The sequence below is a fragment of the Petaurus breviceps genome, unplaced genomic scaffold (genome assembly GCF_028583685.1).
Source record: "Petaurus breviceps papuanus isolate PSGF00001 unplaced genomic scaffold, PetGlider_PUasm1.0 90638, whole genome shotgun sequence".
NCBI classification, from domain to species: Eukaryota; Metazoa; Chordata; class Mammalia; order Diprotodontia; family Petauridae; genus Petaurus; species Petaurus breviceps.
In genome coordinates this window covers 7,381,394-7,403,699 of record NW_027187295.1, presented here as the reverse complement: position 1 = coordinate 7,403,699, position 22,306 = coordinate 7,381,394, and the positions used below count along the sequence as shown (strand labels likewise).

At 35.5% G+C, this 22,306-nt stretch overlaps 1 protein-coding gene across 10 annotated transcripts in view; it reads right to left on the bottom strand.

Moving 5' to 3' along the window:
• GULP1 (GULP PTB domain containing engulfment adaptor 1) overlaps positions 1-22,306 on the bottom strand; it is a 418,555-nt gene that overhangs the window by 395,175 nt on the left and 1,074 nt on the right. Inside the window, exon 2 of one of the 10 annotated variants that reach the window (XM_069064524.1) lies at positions 5,797-5,892. The exons of 8 other annotated variants lie outside the window; for them this stretch is intronic. The gene's annotated coding sequence lies outside the window, so the exon portion shown is untranslated. Of the gene's footprint in view, positions 1-5,796; positions 5,893-22,010; positions 22,281-22,306 lie in introns of those variants that run through there. One more of the 10 variants, XM_069064525.1, reaches the window with a different exon arrangement.

Genomic DNA, 22,306 nt, shown 5'->3' with positions numbered 1-22,306 from the left:
TTATCCCTATTACAGATAGTGCTTGATTATGGTTTTAGATAAATATTACTTATCATTTTAAGGGAAGCTCCATTTATTCCTGTGTTCTCTAGTGTTTTTAATGGGAATGGGTGCTGTATTTTGTCAAAGGTTTGTTTTTTTTTTCTGTAGCTATTGAGATAATCGTATAATTTCTGTTGATTTTATTATTGGTATGGTTAAATTATGCTGATGCTTTTTCTAATATTGAACCATCCTTGCATTCCTGGTATAAATACCACCTGCTTATAGTGTATGATCCTTGTCATATATTTCTGTAATCTATTTCCTGGTATTTTATTTATTTTTTTTGCATCGATATTAAGGAAACTAATCTATAATTTTCTTTCTCTGTTTTGGTTCTCCCTGGTTTGGGGAACAGGACCATTTTTGTGTCATAAAAAGAATTTGGTAGGACTATTTTCCAAATGGTTTATATAGTATTGGGACTAATTATTCTTTAAATGTTTGGCAGAATTCCCTTGTGAATCCATCTGTTCCTAGGGAATTTTTCTTAGGAAGTTCATTGATGGTTTATTCAATTTCTTTTTCTAAGATTAGATTATTTAAATATTTTATTTTTTCTTCCATTAGTATGGGTAATTATATTTTTGTAGATATACATCCATTTAATTTCAATTGCCAAATATATTGGCATATTATTAGGGAAAATAGTTCCTAACAATTATCTTAATTTCCTTTTCACTGATGGTGAATTCATCCCTTTCATTTCTGATACTAGTAGTTTTGCTTTCTTCTTTCTTTTTTAAAATCAAATTACCCAATTGTTTGTCTATTTTATTGTTTTTTTTTTCCATAAAACCAGCTTCTAGTTTTATTAATTCAATGGTTTTCTTACTTTTAATTTTTATTAATTTCTCCTTTGATTTTTCAGGATTTCCAATTTGATGTTTAATTGTGGATTTTTAATTTGCTTTTTTTCTAGGTTTATTTTTTTTAGTTATATGCCCAAATCATCGATCTGCTTTTTCTCCGCTTTACTGATGTAAGCAATTAGAGATGGATTGCTACAGGCTTAGAGCAGGCTTCCTCCTATGAAATTGGCTGCTGATGCTGCTCCTGAACCTCATTCCCCTCCCACCCCAATGAGACAGACCTTTCCTGCCAGGCTGGTAAGCTGCTTCCCTATTCCTAGATCAATTCTGAAGCAGCTTTCTAGATGTTTGGAGGGGGATTTGGGAAGGCTCCAGAGAGTTCCTTCCTCACTCTGTCATCTTGGCAGCAGAAGTGAGACAGATTCTTAATTGTTCGGATTATCAATTCTTAATTGTCTGAACTGATAGAGGAGAAGCTTTAGGGTATTTTACTGCTACATGAAATCAGAAGCCAGATTCAAATACCAATCACTGAAACATTCAGTGGCAGTTTAGGAGATCTGCAGTGGGCCGCCCCAGAGATCTAGGTTTGGTCCTATTTATTGTTTATCATTTTTATCCATGACTTGTATAAATGCATAAGTAGTACATTTATCAATTGGCAAATGACACAAAGCTAGGAAAGACACCAGATAATAGTATGAGGATAGTATCAAAAAGTCCTTGAGAAGTTAGAATGTTGGACTGAATTTTATAATGCAATATAAAAAGGATAAACTACTTGCAATCAAAAATCCACTTAAGTACAAGATGGGGGGACATAGATAAAGCACAAGTTGTATGAAAAAGATCTTAGGTTCCTACTGGATTACCAGCTCAATGAGTCAGTAATGTGATATGGCAGGGGAAAAAAAGCTAATGTGACCCTGAGTCAGACTAAGACAGCTTTATTTTCCAGAATATTAAAGCAATAGCCCCACTGTATTCTGCCTTGACCAGATCCCATTTGGAGACTACTGTGCATTCAGTTCTGGGCACCTCAGTTTAGGTAGGTTGTTTGTTGAAAACTAGAGAGCAAGAAGAGTAGAGAGAAAACTAGATTAGAGTCCGAGGACATGGGTCCAAGTCCTACCACTGTCTGTCACTACCGTAGTGGAGTCATTCACAAGAACTGATTGTCAAATTTTCAGTGTGAGCACTGATACCTCAGAAATCACCAAATCTAGGATTAGGGCTCTATTTTGTTAATTGTCTAGACTGAAGAAGTGATGGAGAACATGTTAATAATGTAGATTAATCTCTAAAGATATGCCAGTTGTGTGTGTATATACAGCAAGTTATATTACTTTCCTGGACCTCAGTTTCCTTTCTAAAAAGAAAGGGGAATTGAAAAGATGATTTCTGAGGTCCCTTATAGCTCTAAATCTATGATGCTATGATTTGTTTTTAAAAATTGATGATGTTTAGCTTGAAAAAGAATACTTAAGGGCCATGTGATAACTGGCATGAAATACTTTGAAGGCTGTCTTGTGGAAGAGACATCAGACTTATTTAGAGGAAAGAAAAAGGAGCAATGGGTAGAAGCTAGAGAGACAAATTTAAATTAGTTGGCTGAAACACAGACACAGATACAGACACACAAACACACAGACAGACACACACACACACTCCTCTTTCCTTTTTAACAATTAGAGTCTTTTTGTCATCCACAATCCTTACCATCAAATTCTATGGTATTCTATTTTTCATACCCTTTTTTATAGCATCACTGAAAAAATATTTATTTTAGGGTGGAGCCAAGATGGCAGAGTAGAAACAGGAGCTCTGCATGGCTCTGGCTCCCACCACCTCCAATACATGTAAAAAAAAGACTCTAAACAAATTTTAGAGCTACAGAACCCAAGAAGTGACAGAGAAAAACAAATCTCCTACTGAAAGCAGCCCAGCAGCCTGACAGGAAGGGTCTATTGCACAGGGCTGGGAGGCGAGGCCACGGTTCTGGCCCTGGGGCAGACTCAACCAGTCACCACAGAAAGCAGACTTCAGGAGAGTGAATCACCAGCAGCTGTGGCGGTTTCCAGACTTCTCAACCCATAAATGCCAAAAAGAAAGTCAAAGGTCAATCTGGAAAACTCTGTTGGAACTGGGTAGAGAAAAGTACAATCTGGCCCCTGTCCCCAGGGTGAGAAGTGGTGGAGGTGTGGAGGCAGCAGGCCAGGCAGTGTCTGCCTCTAGAGCCCCTGGCCTGCAGGTGTAGGGGGACCAAGTGACCATTCAGAAGATAATCACTCTTGCTTTGACATGCTTGGATGGTCTTGGGTGGTAATCCTAGGGTGTGTGGTCAGTGTGCCAGAGCTTATAAGGGGGCTGCAAAGAGGGAGCCCTCCTAATAGCTCCTGACAACTGTGAAAACCCCAGTAATTTGGGACATAGCTCTCTGCAATCTGGAAGCAGAGTTCTATCATGGCAAAGAGCTAAAAAGTCAAATAACTGGCTGGCAATACGAGCAAGCAGAGGAAACACAAACAGACCATAGAATCCTTTTTTTGGGGTTAAAAAAGGATCAAAGCATGGAACTGGAGGTGGACAAGAAAGTCAGAACTCCTGCATCAAAAGCTTTCAAGAAAAATATGAACTGGGGACAGCTAGGTGGTGCAGTGAATAGAGCACCAGCCCATGAGTCAGGATGCAGTTCAAATGCAGCTTCAGACACTTAACTCAAAAACTTACCCTGTTACCGTGGGTAAGTCACTTAACCCCAACTGCCCTCCAAAAAGCAAATATATATATGAACTGCTTACAGGCCAAGGAGGAGGTCAAGAAGGGTTTTGAGAATCAAGTAAGAGAAGTGGAGGAAAAATTGGGAAGAGAAATGAGAATGATGCAACAATATTTATTTTAAAAAGTTTCTTTTAAAATGTTCAGCTTAAAAGTAGATTTAGATCATTTAAAATACTGCCTAATTTCTTAAAAATAACTTAGCCCACATTTTCTCTTCATCCTCTCAATGGAAACATTCAGCCCTTTAACCTCCACTTAATAATGAGCTGAAGGACACAGTTTCCTATAAATTCCTCTAAATGAGTACAGTACACTGAAACACCCTACACTGAGGTCAAAAATCTACTATACAAGGACAACACAGAAGAGGTATGGTCAGTAACAGTTTGTATGAAAAATATCTCTGTATTACAATGGGCTCAAAAGGAGTTAACCGTAGAACAAAACATCCAGAAAAAAGCTAACGTAATCATATATTGCACTACCAGCCAGAGTCCATGAGGAGGGAGGTGGGTGAATAGAGTAAAATGCATTATTTTATGTGCCATATTTTAGGAAAGGCACTGATAAATTGCAGTTATGTACAGGAAGATGCCTAGGATGGTGAGAAAACAGGAGACCATGCAATATATGAATAAGCTGAATAAAAAGGGATGTTTCATCTACAGAAGACATGGCACTTAATCAGGAAAATGTGGCAGCTGTCTTCTCATCTTTGGAAAACTGTCATTTCAAAAATTAAACTTTTTCTTTCTTTCCTCAGAGAAAAACTAGAGTAAGAGGCATAATTTAAAATAAGAAAATTTACGTTTTATGAAAGTAGAAATAACCTTAATGATTACTGCTGTGTAAAAGTGTATTGGGCTGCTTCAAGAGGCAGTGACTTTCTCAAGTTCTAAAGGTTTCAACCAGAGGCTAGGTGACCATTTGCCAGGGATATTTAGGGAAGATTCACATTCGGGTAAACATCAGGTTAGATGACTTTTCCAATTTTGAAATATTCTGCTTCCCCATGCTGACTCTTCCTCTGCTCACAAACTATTCCTTTAATAACATATTCTAGAACTTCACCATCAATTAATGTCAAGCTTATTAGACAATAATATGACATATTTGACTTCCTTTCACCCCTTTTATTTTCTTAGAAGTCAGAACATTCATCCATATCCAATTCTAAAGAATCTTTCTCTTTCACCACCTCAAAGATCACAAAGAGATAGTCAGCAATCATAGCCACTTGTGCTACAGAACCCTGAGACATAGTTCATCTGTGCCAGGTAGCTGCCCTAAATAAATTCAAATTAAACTTTCTGTTACCATCACATTAATTATCTGAGGTATCAATTTCCTATTGATATTTTTTATTTTATGCTTCCCAACCTGAAAATACTGCAGTAGAACCATGATCTCATTAATTTAGAAGTCTCCTTCAGTGATACTGATTAAAATCCATCCATGGTGACCCATCCTTTATGACAGGTCCCTGTATCCACCCAATGTCATCAGGTAGAGGGGAGGGATCCTTAGATTTCTTCTGATACAGAAATCATACTAATGGAGAACTCAGACTCTTCTTATTGCTCACTTTTTCCACATGACCATCCCAGCCCATCTTCATCTGTGTTCATATATGCTCCCGATGACATCCTTTAGTAAAGAAAGCATAACAGCATAAGAACTAGGTAATTTTGTCTTCTTTGCACTGTGTAATGTCTTATCATCCAAAATAAAGATGATTCTTGTCATTTCTTCAATCTTCTTCTTACTCCTGAAATAGCTAAATAATTACTTTTTATTGATGTTGGTACCTGCCCAAAGTAGGTCCTTAATAAATATTCCTTGCTTTAGTATCACAAATCTTAGTTCTGCCTGGCTTTATTCTTCCCAATACTAATTTCATAGTATCTTACCACAGATATATTGCTCTCCAGTCATCTGTCCTGAAGTTTATGTAGACATCCTTTTAAAATCTGCATTGGTTCTTAGAAACCTTCCTTTTACCCCCTTAGCAGAAGCAATAGTGACTGTCACCAGGATTTTGTTCCTAAGTGGTGCCTCATCTCTTTTGAGGTACATTTCCTGTCAGTCTCAGACTGTTAGATCATCCTTAGCTTATGTCCAAACTCTTTTGTTGTCTGAGGTATGTTAAGATTATACCAACCATTCCTTTCACAGCTTCTATGGTGTCACTGTTCCAAAGGGTTCCTGTTATTTCCAATCCAAGTCATGAATCAACCCAAAGTTTGATTATTTTAACCTAGTCAGCAAAAACAAAACAAAACAAAAAAAACAACCAATCAGACCTTACTATCAAGTCATCAAATAAAATTAGTTAAACTGGATGCTTGGCTTTAACAATTAAAAGAAATATCCTGGCTTTGGCCTTAACAAATTAAAGTGTGAGATTGGTCTAACATGGAAAGAAGTGAAAGGAAACACAAAAGATCCCAGGTGAAATCAAAACCAAGCATGACAAGTAGGGTTAGCTAGATAACTAAAGCCAAAAGCAAAAGATGTTTTAACTTCAATATTTTCTGCCAAAACCCTGTGTAGATGGATTTTAGGCAGATATTTTATATCAACTGCTCTTAATATACTGTTTAGTTACTATATTGCTTTAATAAATATCTTTTTCTAAAAAGTTGAAAAAAAGAAAGTAATTGCCAGCACTCACCAGTTTATTACCTACCTCAAACATTGTATTCCCTAAGAGTACTTAATAGATGCTTTTGAATGTCTCTAAAAAAATTGAAATAAAAGAAAAATATTAAAAATATATTTTTGCCAAAGTCCCTTTTGGGGTTAAGGGTGACAGGGTAAATGATGTAGACCATTTCCTCCTTTTTTCACTTCATGTGGCTGTCTGGAATAATTCTATTTGCTTATATTGTCATAGGTTTTCAAAGTCAATAGTCCTTTATAAACATTCAGTCCCTTGTATCACTTTCTATTGGCATACACATATTTATTAATGCTATCTCTGACTTACATCTAATGATTCCATATAAACCGCTGTATTCATATCTACTATCCATAGAGATATGGGAGCAAAGACTAAAGCTAATCTCAAGAAGCCATGTACCAGTCCTACAAATAGGAAAGGATGATTGTAAAATATAAACCAAAGGAACCACATAGTCTAGGTGATGTATAGGATGTCTTTCAGCTCTAAGAATCTATGAATCTATCATTATTTAGGAAGATTATAGTATATGCCTTAAGATGGACACGCTTTTAAAATTTTTTTGTTTATTTATCTATTTATTTATTTCTAAGATGGAGACTCTTTTCACAATAAGGAGTTTCCATCTCTTTGTGTTATTGGCCTTATTAAGATAATTTCACCAATCACTGATGGGAATCCTTTTCAAGAATGCCCTATTAAACATCCCTCTGGAAAGAGTAACCAGAAAAAAGTCCTGTACATCAATATCATATCCCATGTGACCTCCAAAGTGCTGATTCTTACTTATTCAGGAGACACTACACCAGGAAAAGGAAAAAAAAAAGAATAGGAGTTAAACTGGGCCACCATATCATCTTATTGACACAGATGGTCTTTTGACCCAGTTCTTTAGTTCCAATCCCCACTGCTATTATACTTTAACTCTGTCATCCTGCTAACTTTCTTCCCTACACACTTTCATCTGTCACCACAAATGCCACAACACAAATGCAAAAAAAAAAGAAATAATGTAAAAAAAAACCCATAAAATGAAGTGAAAAGACATATACCTCAGTTGATAAATCTACCTATTTCTTGGCAAGCAACTGTGATACTGTCCAGATGGCTTTTTCTCAAAGATTAAAGTCCTTGAAAAGAGGAATTTTATCTTCACTTAATCCAAGATAGTTATTTACTTTGAATTATCCAGAGTGTAGTATTGTACTACAGTTTATCTTGCTTTTATCTTATTATCCATTAAGACTTAGGATCATCTTTTAGTTTTGTAAATGATCAGACATCATTTATTTGAATCATTCCATTTAATAGATGAAGAAACTCTCTCTAGAGAGAGCATTTAAATGCCTAAAATCAAACAGGTGTTTTGTGGAAGGACAGGGATTCAAACTTAGGTTAAACTCAGGCCTTCTTATTTCAATTCCTGTTCTTTTTTTTTTTTAAATACTTCATAGCTTATTTGTCATTGACTACCTGTCTTGTTGCCTTCCAAAGTTTGCATGCAGCCTAAAGGGAAATCCTTTAAAAGATAAGAAAATTAGCCTTCCCACTTCGGGGGAACATTTTTTTTTAAGCAATCAGGGTTAAGTAACTTGCTCAAGGTTACCCAGCCAGTTATTTCTGGGTATGGTGCTGAGTGTCTGAGCTGGGATTCGATCTCCAGGTCATCCCAACACTGGAGCCAGTGCTCTTACTCGCTGAGCCACCTCTCAGGGGAACATTTGAAACAATACATTTCTAGTCTGGTTTTATATCAATCTGAGATACCATGCCCTCTCTTTATATCATAGAGTAGGATATGTTAGGGAAAAGATGAGACACAGGAGGTGGGAGCAAGAGGTGGGTCAAATTCACAACATCTCTTAAGCTGCACCCTCAGCAGTGTGGCTTCATTATTTCATTTGAAAAAAATTCTCAGGATGTAAGATATACTCTTAACATTCTTAAGCAAAATATAAATAATTTTGTAATTAGTATCTGTTATTCAAGATTACCTATAGGTCTGCTTAATCATGACAACACAGTGGGGCCAGAGATTGGGTAGAAACTGTATCTGATCTACAGGCATTAAGCAATGCCCATGAAAATAACTGCTTTTATCTATTACAGTATTTAGAATTGTCCATTTTTAGAAGTACAAGTAACCACTGGAATGATGTAATCCAAACCACTCATTTTTAAGAGTTGAGGGAAAAACAAAAACAAAACAAAGCTTGGTAGCCTGTGAATTATTTAGGGTGACACAGTTAATTAGTGAGAGAAGCAACACTAGAACCTAGGTGTATTAAATATACTTATCTTTTGGAGCTAAAGACCATGACATACTAACAGAATGGTCCTACAGAGTAACTTTCTCTTTCAAAGGAAGCTTATGTTTCTACACAGAAATGTCAGGCTTTCCAATAGAGACAATTAAAATAGCTCTGTTTTAAAGGAGTTCAAAATAGGTTCTGTCAAAATATAAACAATTCTAAAAATTATTCATGCTTTATATATTTGGATATCCTTTTAAGATGCAAAATTCATTATCTCAAATAGGAAAGTGACCAAGTGCTTTAGAATCTGAAGTACTGAATGGTGAACTGCAATCTCACTATGAGTCAGGAGTGTGGTATGGCAGCCAAAAATGCTAATTGGGCTCTTAGGCTGCATTAAGAGAGGCACAGCTTTCAGAAAGAGGAAGTTGATAGTTCTGATGTACCCTGTCCTGGTCAAACCATATGTGGAGCACTTTATTCAGTTCTGAGCATCCAAAGGAACATAACCAGGATCGTGAAAGGCCTCAAATTCAAGACACACAAGGAACCACTGAAAGAAAAGTGAGGATGTTTAGTCTAAAAATAAGACTTAAAGGAAAATAGTAACTGTCTTCAAGAATTAGGAAGATTGTCATTAGGTTTTGCCCCACAGGGTAGATCAAGGAGCAATAAATTACAAAGATCCAAAGTCAGGATTAATTTACTTTTTAAAAACCCTACATAAAAAACCCTTATAGCTATCCAAAAGTGGAATGGGTGACCCTGACAGGTAATGGATTCCCATTCATTCTAGGCATTCAAGTAAAATTGGCTGAAATAATGTCTAGTCTATAGCCCTTAAGAAATACCCATGAAAATAATAGGTTTTTTTTGGGGGGGAAGGGGGTCAGCTTTTCCTTTATTTTGAACTGTCCACATTTAAAGCTGGAAAGAACCGTGGGAATTATCCAGTTAAACCTCCTCACCTTACAAATGAGAAGAAATCATGGTATTGAAAAGTTTGAGAACTATTCAAGGTCATGCAGTTAATTAATGACAAAGCCAAATGGGATAACCATTTATTAGGTATGTTGTAGTGGGAATTCTTTTTAAGATAAGCTATTCTGGATGACAGTTAAGATCCCCTTCCATCTCTAAAATTATATATGATTCTCTGAAATAGACAAATTTTAATATAAAGACATTTATACACACAATTATCAAAGAATGGCAAGAAAACAAAATATACAATTTCTAACTGAATCAATTTCAATCTCTTTTTCATTTACTTAGGCACAAGAGAATTAGCTAAACATCATTTCCATTATTTGCTAGGATATATTTTGATGCATTATATGCTTCTTTTGTCACTATGATTAAATTCTAAGCTTCTAGCATTACAACACATTTTCTTCATCAGAATTTACTGTTGAGCTCCTCCCCCAATGTTGATAATTACAGATATGAACAGTAATGATAAGGTATTCAATTAGTCTCCATTTATAAGATATGATTGGGAAATACCATATTCGGGTAGCTAGAGAGACAGTCTTAGAGTCAAGAATACTTGGCTTCAAGTTCCCTATCTACACATGTTCACATGTGCATGCATACACAACAACCCTGTTGTAATCCTGGGAAGTCCTTTAACTTCTCAATGCTCCAGGCAAACCTTAAATCTATAAGCTACAGGACAGATGCTAATTTGTACTAGAAAAGAGAATTTTCTTATTGGGAGTTTCCTAACCTAATGAAATCATAGCAACATACTAAAAGAAAAAAATGGAAGATGTTTTCTCCCATTTGTTATAATTCATCTATACAATATGACTAATGTGAAAATGTGTTTAATAGAAATGTATGTGTAGAGCCCATATCAGACTGTATGCTATCTTGGGGAGTGAGGGGGAATGGAGGAGAAGGGGGAGAAAATTTAAAACTTGTGGAAGTGAATGTTGAAAACTAAAAATAAGTAAATTGAAAACTGCAAAAAAAGAGAAAAATGAGAGTTGTTATATCAGAGCAGTAGAACAATTTTAAATAAACTGGAGTATATATTCACAAAACAATTATATTCAAAATAATTACCTGGGGAACTATAAATATATATTTCAATAATTCTACCAGTAATCAAAATTTCTCTGAAAACTCCTGCTTTGGAACTTCTTTAAAAGCAAGTTTACAAACCCCACAAGATAATTTGTTGAATTACTTTACAGTTAGACCTTCACATGCATTTGCACACAAGTATGTTCACATATACCAGAGAAGAGGAAAAAAGAAGAAGTAATAGAAAAGAGAAAAGAAAACAGTATAACTGAAGTGGATCACTCACTTTGTTGATCAGATTTGTCTCAGTTTTTTTTTTTACTTCTATTTGACTTCTACTTCCAAAAATCAAACCTATTCTCTAGAGAAGTTAGAGTCACCACAGAAGCATAATCAGCAGAATGGGTATACTCTAAATGCCACTTCAAGATAGAAACTGCCCTCCCCTCCCAAAAAAATGAGCAAAGGGAGCAGCACCACGGGAACCAATCTATGTCCTCTTTTTTTTTCTTTTAAATTTATTTACTACGTCCTCTTAAGGTGAACAGTTTGAAGGGAACAAGAGAATTTAAGTTGTGGCATATTTCTGTGTGGTTTTTAATTGATAAAGTATTAGTTGTACCTTAATATATTCATTTTAAGGCTTTAAGTAGACAAAATAAATTAGACACAAAAAAGCCCAAGATTTAAAATGCTTACTTTCCGTTAATGTTATACAACCTAAAAGTTGGAGAGCTCCTAATAAGCTGGTTAGCCCAACCCATATCAGACTAAGATAGCCCTGTATAAAGAACCTAGCAAGTGGAAGCTTTCAAGCCTTTGCTTCAAGAACTCCAGTGATGGGAAATTCACTATTTCCCAAGTCAGTTCATTCCACTTTTGAACACCTCTTATTTTAAGGAAACCAAAATCTCTCTCAAAATTCCATCCACTAGACTTTATCCTGCCCCCCCAATCAAAACAAATCTAACCCCTCTTCTAGATGACAGCTCTTTCAAATACTTGATTTCATCTGTCAAATTCCCTCCCACCCCCACCTCCAATTAAAAAAGAACAACATTTTTTTTTAATTTTCCAGGCTAAACATTCCTAGTTCCTTCCATCAGTTCTCAAAGGTAAAGTTTTCCTTGTCCTCTGAATATGCCCCAGCTTGTCAATGCATTTTTGTAGTACTTGGCACCCATAATTGAATACAATAATAGAGATGTGTTCTTGATCAAAGCAGATTATAGGATTAGAATTTTCCTTGTTCTGGACAGTTAAGCTTCTTTTAACATAGCCTAAAAAAGACGAAAGTTTGGTTCTGCAAAATTTTGTAGACTTTACAGAAACTTAATATGTTAAAACCTCAGAAATCTTAAATCCCATTGGAGTAAATCTGACTTGTATTCCAAATGAATAAACTATTAACTATCTAATATGTATGAGAGGCAGCCTGGTTTGGTGGTTAGAAAACTGGCCATGGAGTCAGGAAAATGTCTTCAAGTTCTACATTTAACCTTTCAATTCTACAGGCACCTCTCAAATGTGCCAAACTTCATGGGCAGAAGAATAAATATGGTATAGGATGGATAAATATAATTCTACCCCAATAAACCCTCTTAGAAATAGACAAGGGAAACACTCAGTCACAGTCCTGCCTTTGAGCACAAGAGGAATTCTTTTCTCTCTTAAAAGGGTTGAGCTAGATCCCAGCTATCTATCCATTTCACACTCAAGCTAACAGACTTTAAATATTTAGATAGCAACAGTGCATATATCTTTTATATATTTAACTAATATGTAAGGGAATATAAAAATTCATAACAAAGTTACAGCTAAAATAGATTTAATCAAAAGAGAAAAACAGGGAAACTATACTCTGTCGGCCATATTAATCAATATTATTTTAGACTAAAATAACTAGACAGCATAAAGTGGGAATATTGCTGTGGGGTAGGAAATAATTTGGTGGACTTAGAACCATAGGGAAAGACTTGGACTATGAAGGAAGATGTTATTCACCCTCAGAGAAACAGAGAAGAACAAGTATAGTACAGTCTTACATAAATGCATATGAATGTATATGTCTATATGAGTATGACTATAGATATCGAAGTATATGTATGCAAGTGTGTGTATGTGTATATATGCACATGTGTTTGTGTGTGTGTGTGTATACACACACACACACACACACATACACCCATAGATATACATGCTTAATTATAGTCTTCTTGGAGGGGGGCAAGGAAAGGGGAGCAAAGCTAAAAAAGTAAATAGCAGAGCAGAGAACAAAAGAAAACTTACAAGGAAGCAAAGAAAAGATGGACAGCTCTGAACACAATGTGCAGTATTTATTATAGAGGCTTTCTTGACATGGAAATTTATTGCTGTATATTTTTAATCCTTGCTTAAGTTCTGCTGTGTATGTGGAATGTTTTTTTTCTTTTCTTATTTTGCATTTAAATTTTAATATTTAAGTATATGTTTTTTTTCTTACTGTGAATTTAAGCTTTAGTATTTAAGTTTAAAATAAGTTAATAAAAATAAGATAGTAACAGAAAAACAATTCATGATAACAATATCCTGATTGTTATGGCCAAACAATGATCTGCACACAAGAAATACCATCAAAGACATCCATAACCAAAACAGGATGTAGGTCAATGATATAGCAAGTTTGGGAGAAAACAGTAAAGATATCACCTGTTACAAGGAAGCCAAAGAGGCATTAAAAGAATCAAAGGGAACCCTGCAACCAGTTGGATGGATCTTCCACTTTGAGAATTTATAGAAAGGCATGAATAAAAATCACACAAAGTAGAAAGGCACGAAGGGATTAAGAGTTGAGCCACTGGAGGCAATATCTACATTTAAGCCATTAAAGTATCTAATATCTAGTTCTACCTCAATGTGACTATTTGCAAATAAATTGCAATATGCCAGACTCCTCAGAAAAGACAGACTATCTCAGTAAGAAGCTCATCCTATTGAATGTCATATTCTAGAGCAATGGTATAAAACTCAAATAGAAATTGAGGGGGAAAGGGGAAACCACTAAGTCATACATAAGGATTTCTGTGGATCACATATGGAATTAGAAAACCACATCTTAATATTATCTGTGTTTTATTATATTTTTATTTATTTGTTAAATATTTCCCCATCACATATTAATCTGATTTGACTGCACTTGGGAGTGTTATAGGCTTTGTGTTTGATATTTCTAGTTTACATGGTATTTATTCTATATCTACATTTTTTTCCTCTATAGATTATTACAAAAAGCTTATATTAAGATCCCAGCTAAGTGAGATACATGAATATTTTACAAAAACTATAAGACCAAGAAGATGCAAACTTGTACAGATTTTTTGGCATTTTTAGAGTAATCTACTCTTGCCATTTATAACTAGTTATCTTAACATGGGGAAGCAAAATTGATCTAAGGCATATAATAGAGGCTTGGTGGGATGAGACCCAGAACTTCAATATGGTACTAGATAGGTATATCTTCATCAAAAAGAAGAGAATATGCATATACATACATATGTATGTATATGGCATGCATATATGTGTGTATATATTATGAATATGTATACACTCACATATATATTGGAATACATATATAGGAATACATATGAAGACAAACTTATGTATAAAAATTCAGCAACCAGATGGCAAAGAATGATAAAGAACATATGGATTAAGAAGATCAAAAGGGGGAGATTGGATAATGCTACAGAATTCTTAAAGGGAAAGGAGAAAGAGATGAGAAGCTTCCCAGATACAAACTTGCCATGGCAGTATGATGTAGTTATAGTGGGATCTTTCTATATTCCACACTTCTGTGGCAGCTTTCTGTTAGAAACAAAGCAGTTAATAATTTCTTGACTTTGTCTTAATGATAATTTTCATTCTTCAAAAAGCTGATGAACCAACAAGAACCAAATTCTACTCTATATCTGATTTTTTTTTGCCAAAAATGAGGAACTGATTGCTGAAAGCATATTTATGGTTATAAATATGGAAAACTATGGGGCAATTTCTTATTTGCCAATCCTATACTATAACCTATAAGCTACTAACATATAAATGTCCTAACTAAACCCTTGTGAACATCAGTTAGAAACTTTCCTATTTCAGGAAGGTAAGATTAGACTTTAATAAACTACTCTGAAAGAAAGTAAACTTTAATCTATATTAAGACTAGAATAGGGGGAGAGTTGTAAATTTTTGTAATGAGTCAAAAAATTTTTTTTAAATCAATATCTCATTGTGTAAGGAAATTCTGAAGATTTATCACTTTAAGTCACAGAAACAATCTTTCAAGCTTCACTTGTGCTAAATATATTTATAAAATAAAATATTTCCATGTTTGCTCTAAAATAGCCTCTTCTACTTCACTTAAGTGAAATAGTAAACACCCCTTTACCACATGGGTCCTAGTAACTTCCTGGCAGTTTTCCCTTTCACAGTGACTAAAGAAAATGCTAGTAATTTCGGCACTTTTCTTTGTATCTGTTGATGTTTTCCATATACTTCATTTGATTTTCCTCTTGTGCTTAACAGAAGCATCAAATATGAATGAAAACAAGATGAACACATTTAAAGACTGTATTAATTGTAGAGCTCCATATAGCTACAATTAAAAAAAAAATCCTGATTGGCAAGTTATTTGGGTATTTCCCGTAGAGAGTTTTGAATCATGATTCTAAATAGGTAATATGTATGAGAATGGCCAAGAATGTATATTTATAATGAAACACCAACTGTTCCTCTAAGCAACATGTAAAACAGATTACAGGGCATAATGAGAAATTAAGCCTTTCAAAAGTCTTTGCTAAGTACACATAACTATCCTTACACATTTGAGAAAGCCTGCAATTCATCTTGCTGCCACCACCAGACAAAAGTCTGGAACTTTGCTGCTGCTGTTGTTTCCCTTTCCACAGTATAGAAGATTTTGAAGGCTAAGCTGCAAAGAAAAAGGTGAAGGCTAATCTGATAGAGAATGAATGGAAAAGTCTTGTTTCTAAAAAGAAGCCAAGTGGAAAGTTTTAGTCTGTACACTAGATAGGCCACTGAGATCAATTCATGCTAAAACAATTCATGGCACAGAAAGGCATAAATTTCAACTACCCCAAGACTGTAACTAAAAAAGTTGCAGACTTATGCTCTGCTCAGCCCTATCCCACCCTTTGCTACAATTATACCACCTGTTTTTCCTTGGTATCATGGCAGTCATGGTGTTTTTCAACAGAGTCCATGCTTTCTATTCCTTTTAAGTCCTACCATCCCCAACTTTGGGTAGCTTCCCCTACTCAACACACACACAGAGTAACTTTTCAAAAGCAAATTTTGACTTTAATCTTAGGGAAAAAGGCCACTCATTTCCCCAATCCATGGTTTGGATGTATACATTTGAACAAAGCTAAGACACAGGTAGATAGATAGGTGACTCAGTGGATAAAGTGCTGGGGCTGGAATCTTAATTACCTGAGTTCAAATTTGGCCTCAGACATTTAACAGCTATGTGGCACTGGACAAGTCACTGGAAAAGGAAATGGCAAACCACTCTATGATCTTTGTTAAGAAAACCCTGTGGACAGCATTAGACATGCTATGGTCCACAGGTTCATGAAAAGTTAGACACAACAGAATGACTAAACAAGAAACAGAAGACCATGAAAATGCTGTACCCTTGGAACTTAAGACATTCTAGGTTCAGAAGTTCTTGAAAATGGAAAGAAGAACTGATCATCATACTGTATGGATACCAATAATTTCTCAGGGTTTTATTTCCTGCAATTAAATTGGAAACATTTGCTAACTACTCATTATCAGGAGGAATATTATAAAGGCACATGTTTCATGTGTATAAAGTACTTTGTCATGGGAGATACTAAGTAAACACAAAAAGGACAGCTCTCCTGAAGCTATTTATAAACTCTAGGAACCCAAGTTAACTTTTACCTGTAGATTCAAATCTTCTAAATGAAAAATAACAAATGTTGCCCTCCTCATGCCAGATATTTTCTGCTGGAAAGCAGCAGCTGAGCAGCAGCCTATAGCAACACAGTTCTCAGCTGCTCACTTGCTTACTCACTAACCGTAATGCCAATCTTCTGAATCCTCCCAGCTCAGTAAGAAACAGATAAAGAACTTCCAGACTTCTGAGTCTGAAGTGTTAAATTCCCAGCCTCAGTTTCTTCATCTGCCAAAAGGTGATGATGATATTTGTGCTACTTACCTCACAGATTATAGAAAAAAAATCACTTTGTAAGTTGCTACATAAAATGTAAACTATTGTGACACAGGCAGATAAGGTAGCTTCTGTTTTTGGCCTTTCTTTGCATCTTCGGTGCTTAGCACAGTGTCTGGCACATAGTAGATGCTTATTGACTAACTAGATAGGGGGAAGTCAAATTTGGGAAGCTCATTTTCAATATGTTGAGAAAATTTAAGCATGATACTTATTTTTCTATAGTAATATTTTTTTGGAATCCAATAAATTAATTGAAGATAGTCATTCAATATGAAGGAAGAGACTCCAAAGTTTCTTTCTAAAGTACATTAACTTTAAAAGTCTTGGTTTAGTGGAGATACAGTGATGCATAGTGATTCCGGAAGACCTGAGTACAAATTTCTTTGATGATTTAACTAGCTGTGTAACTGTGGGCAAATCAATGAACTTCTTTGTGACTCAGTTTCCTCAGCTCTAAAATGAGGATAATTCCTACAGTATCTGCACAACACAGTGACTACAAGAATCAAATTAGATTCTGTGCCTAATCTTCACGGACTTTAAAGTGCTATGTAAATTTCGGTTACTGTTGTTATGACTAAAACTTTTTTTTTATTACTATTAAATAGAAATGCAGTTTAGAAGAATTCATTTGGATCATCAAACAAATACACTATTTAAGTGGGATTTTTACGGTATAACGATGATTATTTTAAAACAAAACCAGAGGTCTATTTCAAAACTAGATGATTGTTTTAAATTACATATCCCTTCTGTTTGGAGTAGAATGATTCTCTATTCAAAGTTTATTATCATTTTCTCTTCAAATATCAATATATTTCATGCTACCATGGGAACAAGCTAAGTTTGCCAGACCTTAAGCATATTAAGGAACTACTATTAAATCCACTAGCCTCCAAATATGCTTAGGGACCAGTTGTGATGGTAGACATGAAGTTGGCACATAATCTGCACTCAAGTTTGTTTAAATGTTCTAACAAAATAACTACATTTGCTCTTTAGAAGTTTAAAAGAATGAAGGATGGTAGCACAATGAGGTCCCTAAACATTAACTACAATGAAGGGTATTGAACCTAGTGCTATATAATCAGAATTAAACAACTGGGATGAGGGGCTTCAATGTTAAATATGACATAATAATTACTTCATGGAGTCAAAAGGAAAGCTGACATTTTTAATTTAAAATTCGGCAGGAGTACAATTAACCTTACCTGACCCTATACTTTTATTTCTTTATTTCAGCATAAAATGTCTCCATGTGCTAATTTAATCGACAGATCCAATGCAATTACAAATATTATACATCAAGTACCTGCATTTTAGAGTAGTAATATAGGCATATTAACATTGTGTAGCAAAATGCAATAATTACTTAGAAAAACAACCTAATGTTTAAAAATAAACCTTGGAACCCTATACAACCCACCTTTAATTAGCATTTTAAAATGTATAAAGTATTTTCTTGACAACCCTGTGATATACAAAACACATATACCATCATTCTTATTTTGGAGGTAATGAAATTGAGGCTCATTCCCAGAACTGTAAGCAACTTTCCCAGGGTAAAAAGGTAACAAATCTACTAAATGTGGGAGAGAGGGAAGGAGTGAAGGAGGGACAGGGAGAGAGAGAGGGACAGGGAGAGAAGGACAGGGAGAGGGACAGGACTAGGGAAAGGGAGAGGGAGAGAGAAACCTTATGTACCACATAACTTTAGTTCTGAAACAGTATTCACAGTTAATTCTTTTTTCTCCTTTTGTGAAGTATGGACTCTTCCCCCCAAAATCAATAATGTTGTATGATGAATATGGATTGGCAGAATGGTAAACTGGACTGTGTAGTTAATCAGAAAAGAAAGAAAAGAAGTATGCTTCACTGATAAAAATGTCAGACAAAGTTAAACTCTGAGTAATATTCATATCAGGGCAAAACGATCAGCAAGCTTATGGTTTAAAGTTCCATTTCCAAAGTCAATTGATTAAGTAACAGCGTCTACCTTGATCATGCCTATGAGAAAATGAAAGCATTTCAAAGAAAAAGAAATGCATTAATTTCACAGGTATGTTCAAAAGTCCTTTTATTTCATATTAAGAAGCCAGATTTATAAGACATAATCTACATTATCTTTTATTAAGCAATTAGGCTTGAGAATATGGCTTGTACTGGAAATTAATGCATTTGCTAATGTTTCTTCTAGAAAATAAGAGAAACAATGAAAGACAACAGTATAGTGGCAAGGGTACTAGTACCAAGAGAGTCGGGCTCAATTTCTGGCTTTGCTTGTATAAATATTAAGATCCTCTCTCTGTGTTTCAGTTTCCTCATTTATAAAATGTAGCTAATTATGCCTCATTTACCTATTTCATAGTTATTGGGAGAAAATCACTTCATAAATCTTAAAAGTGCTATAAGCAAGTGGGAATTAAAATTCGCTCAGGCTTTAATAAATAATATTTAAATGTCAGTTATTTCAATACTTCCATGTTGATTTGTTATTGCTAAAATCCCACCTCTCAGTTACAATTCAATTCAAAAGCCACAACCTGCAAAACCCCTTTCCTTATTTTACCCTCTCACTTAAAATGGCAGATGTCCTTTCCTCTCAGACCTTTTAGAACCTTTTCTTTTATACAACCATCTGTGTTGGTATGTTTTCTCCTATACTACAAACTCCTTGAAGGCAAAGTCCATGTTTTATCTGAACTTTGTGTCTCCTTCAGCACTTGCAGTTTGTCATATTATTATAATACCTCCAGGAGCTGTAATTTCATCCAGGTAAGTACTTAATACATACATAGAAATCACAACCCCTAAGCACCTTGCTCTTAAAGAGTTTCCATGGCTGAAAAACTTCATCACCTGGTGTATGACCCTCCAGATGACCCTAATTAGTTATAACTAAGTCTCCTAAGTCCTGCCAGGGCTTTATGGTCTGATGGCATTGCCTCTGAGAACTCTGGCTTGCCTCCATGTGAGAAGGACTTGATTACAGGAAATATTATGCAAATATTCCCAAATTAAAGTTAATATTTCTGCAATCATATCGAAAATATTTTGTAAACATAATCTACCAGTTTCAAAAGTCACTACTGTACAACCATGGCTAGAAATGAACCAAATAGATTTATCACTGAGTTGGAAAACCCAGGAATGTTGGGTTAAAATTCTAGCCGGGTTATTTTGCCCTATTAATGCTCATAATACCCTTGAAAAGCAGTAGATAATCATTTTTGCTATTTTTCAAGTGGAAAAATTGAGACTCAGAAAGGGCAAGCCATTCTCCCAGGGTGATTCATAAGGTCAATCTCAAAGAAAAGACTATATAACCAGCCCTTCCACATCCCAGACCAGAAACATATCTGCCAAACCAGGCTGCTTGCCTGTTTTCTCCCCAATATTTCCTTATGCTTTCACTTTCCCCCCCTCCCAAAAAGAAACAAGCTTGGATACAGCTTTTTGTAGTTCAGGTTAAGTTACTGGGTTCCTGATTGGTGAAGAGTTGGAAGCGAGCTTCCTTTTGGTCTACTCCCCCAAAACTCTGGTTTCCTTACTCTATAAATGTTACCCCTACATTATTGCTGGTGCAAGTGTTTTTATTTGACAGATCAAATATCTAGTCAAAACTCTTGCTCCCCACCTATTTCTGCCTACTTGATTTTACTATTTTCAGTGCTATTTGATTATTATACCTCTTTTCCAAAGTCTTCTACTCGAAGCCCAGGTTCTCAGACTTCTGTTCTCTTCCCCCCCACCCCCTTTCATAGCAGAAATACCATTTGCTTTTGTAAATTAGCAATTCAAAAGTCTTAAAAGAATTACCTAAGACAAAAATTATTGTCAAACAGCTAATGTCCAAAAAGTTTTGTTTTGTTTTGTTTTTTACCCTATGGCTGGCTCTATCCCTTCCTCTAAGGTGCCTGTCTCTCTGAATTTAGTGAGTACAAAAAGAACTCCATGGACCAAGCACAAAGACTAAGGGTAAACACCCTTCAGATGAAGGGTCAAAGAAGTATGATCAAAACATTGCTCTGTAACCAGTAGATAATCAACACTATTAATTCTGGGGATGGCCGAGTTTCTTCTTCTGGAACATGAATATTCCTCATCATAAGTAACTGATTAAAACACTGTGTTCTGTTTAATAAGAAGAGAGATTAAGTTTTTAGTCACCTCTAAAAGAGAACCTGTTCCCTGGAAGCCTTTTAAAAAACCTCCCTCCTTTTCTACCACAAACCAACAAATTAAGCCTTTTCAAGGATCCCTTCAACAATGATCCTAGCACTTTTAAGTTCTCAAATTCTTTTCAAGTCCAGTCCTCTGCTTGTATTTCTACAAGCAAAAAGTCAAATATTTTGTGCCTGGCCAGGCCCTCCTCTCTTTCCTTTCCTATTCAGTCTGTGAAAACCTGGAAAAGCTGTTTGCAATTCAAGCAGTCCTGTTTCATTTCCAAGATAGGCTGTGGTGGCAAGAGTCAGCATTATTGTTCTTTCAGTTTATGGGTTTTCTACCACAGCTGAGTGAGTATTCGTGGGGTTTATTTTTTAGGGGGAAGGGCTGGGAGAAAGGATAGAAGGAAATGAATTTTTTACAATCTCCACCACAGGCTAGTTCATTGAGTTTTCTCCTCTCCTAACCCTCCTCCCTATTATTACCGCCGGCCCCCCCCCCTCCATGAATTGCTAAGTCCCCCATTTGGGGGTGGATTTGTGATTATCAATATACGTGTGTATAAATAAAATGCCACAGACACAACAAAAGAAACTAGGATAGAATAGCTAGAAAAATGGGATGGGGAAGTATTCTCGAATCACCTGCAAAAGTATCAAGTAAGCAAGACTTATTTTAAAACCCTTAACAGAACGCAGACGCCAATAAACTTTTATTCTTATACTCAGAAAATGTAACATTGTAAACGGAAAAAGAAAAAAAATTATAAACAACTTTCTGAGCAGGTTCAGCACATCGTCACTAAACATCCTTACATGAATGATTTTTCGTATTTTAGTCACTAAATTTTCACGCTTGAGATATTGTAATGCTGCTTGAAACACACACACACACACACACACACACACACACACACAAGCGCTGCTTTAGACCAAGAGTGACAGTTTGTCTTTACAAGTTCTCGAAAAATTGCTAAGGACCTCACTTACCCGATCTATTTACCCCCCCAATATGTAAGGCTTTCTCCCAGAGAAGTCAAACAAAACATCCTCGTCTTCCTTACTCTACATAAAATCGCTCACTCCAAGCAGCATCTTCTTGTTTCCTGTCCAGCTCCATTCAAGATTGTAAACACATTCCAAGAAAATTAGCCTTCAAAAGAGCTCTCTATTTCAAGCAGGCTAGCCCAGCAAGCAGGCCAGCGGCTCCAGAATTGCGGAGTGGGCTTGAATTGGGCTTTTCCTAATCCGAGAAAGTGTGAGTGTATGCATGTGTGGGTCGAGAC